The following is a 7,362-nucleotide window of genomic DNA, read 5'->3' as shown; positions in this document are numbered from 1 at the left end:
CTAGGGCAAAGGATGGAATTTGTCCAAACTATTTTTTCAATGGGTAACATAAACTAGGCTTTGTGGGTGTGACTGATATTAATTTTTATTCTGTATTGTAGCTGAGCTCCCCAGAGTTCAGTATGAATGGGAAATGACAGAAGCAGTTGGCACAGTTGCACCGGATGGTCCATCTGAGTCCTGAGCCTGACGAAGCAGCAAATACTCTTCCCCAATCAAAGCCTGAGACTCTGATGTAATATATTGTCCAGTTGAGCACCTTTTCTTTTCAATAAACAACCCACCGTTCGAGGAAGAATTGGGTGAGAGTATTATCAATGCGTGTTTTTTGGTATCTCCAAAAGTTACCTCTGTTTTATTGACTATGCAAAGGCACAGGATGTATTATAACCAATTATGGATAACTTTAGGGAGATTGGGAATTCCAGTACACTTAATTGTACTCATGTGTAACCTGTATATAGACCAAGAGGCAGTCGTTCGAAAAAAACAAGGGAATACCACATGGTTTAAAGTCAGGAAAGGTGTGCGTCAGGGTTGTATACTTTCAACATACTTATTTAATCTGTATGCTGAGCAAATAATCCAAGAAGCTGGACTATATGAAGAAGAATACAGCATCAGGATTGGAGAGAAGCCTCATTAACAACCTGTGATATACAGATGACACAACTTTGCTTGCTGAAAGTGAAGAAGACTTGAAGCACTTACTTACGAAGATAGAAGACTATTCTCTTCAGTATGGATTACACCTCAACATAAAACAAAAATCATCACAACTGGATCGATAAGCAACATCATGATAAAAGGGGAAAAGATTGAAGTTGTCAAGGATTTCATTTTACTTGGATCCACAATAAATACCCATGGAAGCAGCAATCTAGAATCAGAAGACACATTGCATTGGGCAAATCTGCTGCAAAAGACCTCTTTCAAGTGTGAAAAAGCAAAGATGTCCTTTTAAGAACTAAGGTGAGCCTGACCCAAGCCATGGTGTTTTCAATCACCTCATATGCGTGTGAAAGCCGCACAAAATAAGGAAGACTGAAGAAGAATCGATGCCTTTGAATTCTGGTGTTGGCAAAAAATATTGAATATACTATGGACCGTCAGAAGAATAAACAAATCTGTCTTGGAAAAAGTACAGGCAGAATGCTCCTTAGAAGCCAAGATGGGGAGACTTTGTCTCACATACTCTGGATGTGCTCTAAGGAGGGACCAGTCCCTGGAGAAGACATCATGCTTGGTAGAGGGTCAGTGAGAAAGAGGAAGACCCTCAACGAGGTGAATTGACACTGTGGCTGCAACAATGGGCTGAAGCATAACAAGGACTGTGAGGATGAAGCAGGACAGGGCAGTGTTTTGTTCAGTTGTACATAGAGGTGCTGAGTCGGAACTGTCTGGACAACAGCTAACAACAAAAACAGCTACAACGTCACTTGTGAGAGTGGGCCAGTGGCGCAATGGATAACGTACCTGACTACAGATTAGGAGATTCCAGGTTCGACTTCTGGCTGGCTCATTAAGTTCACTATTTTTGAGGTTCCACAATTCTAAAAGGTTACTGTGGAAATACTAGGTTCTGAGAAATGACCCCACCAGGAATTATATTCTGTCACTAACCTTTATTTGTTATGCTTCTGCTGAGTACAAAGTACAAAGAGGAATGAAAGACGTTGGAAAGAACCCGTGGTCTGACATCCTGTAATGATCTCATGAGTGCAGCCTGCTGTTCTCTTCTGTCTCACTCCAAATACAAAAGAGCTCTTGTTGCCTCTTACACTGTTCTGTAGGTTTCATTTGTTTGATTTATTGGTTTAATTTTGAAGAAATAACACTGTCTTAGGCTGGGTTCTTTAGAGGAGCAAAACCAGTGAAGTGTGTATACATAAATACACATATATATCGCTTTGCCAGTGAGTTGATTCCGGCTCATAGCAACCCTATAGTACAGAGGAGAAGTGGCCCATAGGGTTTTCAAGGGGCCGCTGGGTTCGAACTGCCTTTGGTTAGCAGCCAAACACTTAACCACCATACCACCAGGGCCCCCTAATTAAACAGTCCCTTTTAAAATTCTCCAAGAGCCATCCCAGTTTCAACATGCCATCTGTCTACTGTTGAGACCCTGACTGTCAGAAACCCTGATACAGATGATGATGTCATCATGAGTGGCTAGAAATAGTTGAGGGGGGGGTGGCTGGTAGATAATATTATAAATGATTAGAATATGGGACAAAAACATGAAAATAAACATATGCTAGTTTTGTGATAGTTACAAAAATACAGAAGGATCACTGGGTCTTTAGCATGTTTTTTAAGAGGGATATGAAGACCTGGTAGCAAACACTAATAGTATGTGATACTCAAATTCTCTCTCAAAAAAATGATTCTGAAGGACTCAAGACTCAAGGCTCTATTCATTCTGTTCCAGAAAGAATCAGATTTGGTTGTGCCTCTTTTTGCCATTTGAGGAAAATGATGAGCTTTATTATAACCTACAAAAAATGCCATTTACCTTTTGGTGTGCCTTCTCCTCACAAATCTTTAAGGATAATATTGTTGTTGTTGTCGTGTGCCATTGAGTCAAGTCCAGTTCATAGCAACCCCATAGGACAGAGTAGATGTGCCCCCATAGGATTTCCTAACCTGTAATCTTTAGTGGAGCAGATCTCGAGGTCTTTTCTCCTGCAGAGTCGCTGGTGAAACAAGACTCTTGCCTTCAGGGAAGCTCAGAGTTCATTAGATTAAAAAGTGATGATAAAAACAACAATTATATAGTTTCTTAGGATCTACAGCTGGGTAAATTAGTCAGGATTTTTTAAGTTGTAAGTTATTGAAACTAATTACAAATTACTTTATCAGAAAGAGGCACTTGTCAGCTTGCTTTATTGGCTTAGATTGACACTAATCGTGTATTTGTAGCTTTTAGGAGGTTTCTCACAGCCGAAATTCCTGTATTATCAACAACCCAGTCCCTTTGTTTCCTTTTTTTTTCCTGAGGAATTTTCATTTTAGAATTCTCTATTTTTGTTGGCAGAGACTTCCTGTATTCTGAGAAGGCAAGCATAATAACAGGCTTGGATTCGTAGATATGTAGCTTCAAGGAAACCCAGATAACCCGTTGCCTCTAGTCCGACTCATAGAGATCCTACAGAACTACCCAGTAGGGTTTCCAAGGCTGTAATCTCTACATTTTTCTCCCTCAGAGTGCCTTCAGAGTGCTCTACCAGTGCACCACCAGGGATCCTTTTCCTGGAAACACAACCCTTCAAATCACCAAACCAAAGAAAAAATGAAGGCGCTAAGGCCCCGGTAAGATTCAAACTCAAGATCCCTGATGAGACCAGTGCTCTAACCCCTGAACTACAGAGCCTTCATCAAGAAATGATTATCCCCCTTTTCTGAACCTGATGATTGACAAAGTCAAACTTTTGCTTTTCAGTTTTATTTGGTTCCTAGGAAATCTGACATTCCACCTCATTCCTTTTCTGGTTTTCTGGGATGTTTTCAAACAAGTCCCACACTCTGCTAGTTTTAACAGCCCCTCCGTTGACTTTTGTCAAAAGAAGTACAGGACTCCTAATCGGTCTCCTGAGAATTTTGCTCAAATCCAGGATAGTCGAATACCGGGGACTACATCTTGATAAGAGATGGAAATAACACCCTGTCCGTTGTCAACAAGGGGAGTTTGGGGTAGGGACTTCGGTGCCCTCTTGATTTTACTTACACCACACCCTCTGCTCTGCAGTACTTTTCTCATGGGTTGGCGCCCAGATGTTTTCCGAACTTCAGTTTTTAGTGATTTGGGGGAAAACAGGTGAACTCTGTCTCCTGTTTCCCAATACCAGAAATCAAAAAAGAGAGAGCTAGACTGAGGGGGAGGCGGAGGTGGAGGGTAATGGTGAGGCAGCCTGGAAGGGGAAGATGAGGCGACGCCCTGGGAACAAACGCCGAATCCAGAGGCCCTGCCTGTTGTACCCTGGTTTTTGAGGCCGACTGAAAGATTGTTTCCGAGAGTCGATCCCGGTCTGAAATCCCAGGCCGTGTTTCTTATTCTCCACGGGGTGACACTGCAATCCAAATAGAAGAGTCCTGTCCAAGCGCGCTTTGGCAAACCGACAAACAAACCTGTTGCCATCAAGTCGATTCTGACTTGTAGCGAACTTACAAGGACAGGGTAGAACTGCCCCATAAGATTTCCTATGGTCGATTCGAATTGCTGACCTTTGGGATTAGCAGCCATAGCTCTTAACCACTGTGCGACCAGGGCTCCCAAAGAGTCTCACAGGATAAGAAAAGGAATCACACACTCCACCTCATTATCCCTTAGGTCAAGTACAGGCAGATGGAGTTCATAAATGCATTTGAGGAGAAAGAGGGGATATCAGGCCAATTTTGTCACTGTTGTCCAATGCAGGCATACTGAGCTTTTTAGGATTTGGCAAAATCAATCAGTTCAGGATTCAGGAAATGTAGGACTTGGCCTATTGTTTATATGACAATAAACCAGATACTTAATTTTTCTGAACTTTCCTTTGTTGTTATTCATTTCCATCTCTTGTACCTAAGGAAATCTTTGCCTAATTGGAATTTGTTGTCGCAAGCGTTTTCAGAGCAACCATTGAACTGATTTCCAATTTAGGGCTACGTTCAAGAGGGAAAATCACAAATGCAGGGACCCCTTACTGTTCATGTCACAGACCTTGTTGTTCTTGTAAGCTGGATCCTTGAAGCACCTGCCCCCAATGTGATCAGGAGGGAAAAGGTGGGAGGTGGACTTGGGTAAATCTAGACTGCAGCAGTACATTGACAGGGAACTGCCAGAAATTCAAGCTGGATTCAGAAGAGGATGTGGAATGAGGAATATATTTGCTGATGTCAGATGGATCTTGGCTAAAAGCAGAGAACACCAGAAAAATGTTTACATGAGTTTTATTGACTATGCAAAAGCATTCATCTCTGTGGATCATAACAAATTGCGGATAACAATTCAAAGAATGGAATTCAGGAACACTTAATTGTGCTCATGCAGAACCTGTACAAAGAACAAGCTGCAGTCTTTCGAACAGAACAAGGTGATACTGTGTGGTTTAAAATCAGGAAACGTATGTGTCAGGGATGTATCCTTTCAACATACTCATACAATGTGTATGCTGAACAAATAATTGGAGAAGCAGGACTATACAAAGAAGAACACGGCATCAGCATTGGAGGAAGACTCATGTCTTAGTCATCTAGTGCTGCTATAACAGAAATACCAAAAGTGGATGGCTTTAACAAACAGACATTTATTCTCTCACAGTCTAGTATGCTAAAAGTTCGAATACAGGTAGAGAGCCAGCTCCAGTGGAAGACTTTCTGTCTGTGTCAACTCTAGAGGAAGGTCCTTGTCATCAAACTTCCCTTGGTCTAGGAGCTTCTCAGCACAGGGATCCTGGGTCCAAAGGATGCGCTCTGCTCCTGACATTACTTTCTTGGTGGTACGAGGACCCCTGTCTCTCTGCTCACTTCTCCCTTTTATATCACAAAAGAGATTGACTTAATACACAACCTAATCTTGTAGATTGAGTCCTGCCTCATTAACATAACTGCCTCTAATCCTGCCTCATTAACATTATAGAGACAGGATTTACAACACAAAGGATAATCACATCAGATGACAGAAAGGTGGATAATCACACAATACTGGGCCAGCCAAGTTGACGTATATTTTTACATGACACAATTCAATCCATGACAACTCATTAACACCTATGATATGCAGATGACACAACTTTGCTTGCTGAAAGTAAAGAGGATTTGAAGCACTTACTGACGAAGACCAAAGACTACAGCCTTCAGTATGGATTACACTTGAACATTAAGAAAACAAAAATCCTCATAACTGAACCAATATGCAACAACATGATGAATGGAGAGACATATTGATGTTGTCAACGATTTCACTTTATTGGATTCAGAATCAATGCACATGGAAGCAGAGGTCAAAAAAATCAAATGATATATAGCCTTGGGCAAATCTGCTGCAGAAGAATTCTTTAAAGTGTCCAAAAGCAAAGATGTCACTTTGAGGACTAAGGTGCACCTGACCCAGGCCATAATATTTTCAATCACCTCATATGCATGGGAAAGCTGGACAATGAAAAAGGAAGGCCGAAGAAGAATTGATGCCTTTGAATTGCGGTGTTGGTAAAAAATATTGAATATACCATGGACTGCCAGAAGAAACAACAAATCTGTCTTGGAAGAAGTATAGCCAGAATGCTCTTTAAAACTGAGGATTCTGAGACTTCATCTCACATACTTGGGACATGTTATCAGGAGGGATCAGTCTCTGGAGAAGGACATCATGCTTGGTAAAGTAGACGGTCAGCGAAAAAGAGGAAGATCCTCAATTAGAAGAATTGACATAGTGCTGAAACAATGACTGTGAGGATGGTGCATGACAGTGCAGTGTTTCTTCTGTTGTGCATAGGGTCACTATGAGTCAGAATCAACTCCACAGCACCTAACAATAACAACAGTTGTATTCATCAGTATTCCAGCAGCAAGCAGTTAGCACATTCAAAGAGTGAATTGAGGAAAGACCATTGGAAGGTCTTTTTATAGAGTTAAGGAAACTAATAAAGTGTGAGGAAACCCTGAGGGATCAGAACACTGGGAGTCTTTAGCATCCCTAGGAATGAGGGCAGGGGAAAAGAGTAGAGTTGCTAGAACCTGGCAAGAGCTCTCACCATGGGAGAGAAGCCATCCACCAGGAGCTGTGCCCATGGGAGAAATGTAGCCTGGCAGGGAATGAGTGACAGGAATATATGCATCTACCTCTCTTTCTTCCTGCCACCTGACCTCCTGCTAGTGCTTCCCATTGGCTGAATCCTGCCAGAAGCCAGGGAACAAGAAAGCCCAAGTGAAGTAGGCTTTCAAGGTACAGAGCAGAGCAGAAAAGGTCCGGGAAGGGCAAATGGAGAATAAATCAGCACACTGGTGTTGTAAGTTGTGTGATACCTTCCTACATTTGATTGGGGCATGAATTTCTATTCTATATAAACCTTGTATAATAAGGTAGATTGGAGCTTGAGCAGCTGATAAGAACTATTTACCTCTAGACATTTTTTATTAGGGGTATAGCCATTGCAAGAAGGAATACAAAAATATTTGTCATAAACTTTCAGCAAGTGAGGATGCAGGCATGAAATATAGATTCTTTCCAAAAGATACACCTCAGTGATACCAGTATGTGGAAGGTGTATCTTCTGTCAAGTAAGGCTAAAGAAGTATCTGGTCCTGGGAAGAATGTGGTGAAGCTCTGACTTCAAGTAATAACTTGGTTTATGCCAAGCCGCCATCTAAGGCTGCAGTGAT

The 7,362-nt window shown here is 41.7% G+C and overlaps 1 non-coding gene across 1 annotated transcript; it reads left to right on the top strand.

Moving 5' to 3' along the window:
- The first annotated feature begins 1,449 nt into the window (after positions 1-1,449).
- Positions 1,450-1,522, top strand: TRNAC-ACA (transfer RNA cysteine (anticodon ACA)). Its single transcript has one exon. It is a non-coding gene; the product is annotated as a tRNA-Cys (tRNA).
- Positions 1,523-7,362: the final 5,840 nt, after the last annotated feature.

The sequence above is a fragment of the Trichechus manatus genome, unplaced genomic scaffold (genome assembly GCF_000243295.1).
Source record: "Trichechus manatus latirostris isolate Lorelei unplaced genomic scaffold, TriManLat1.0 scaffold00180, whole genome shotgun sequence".
NCBI classification, from domain to species: domain Eukaryota; kingdom Metazoa; phylum Chordata; class Mammalia; order Sirenia; family Trichechidae; genus Trichechus; species Trichechus manatus.
Note: the sequence above shows the minus strand (reverse complement) of the source record. Positions and strands in the feature narration are given on the sequence as shown.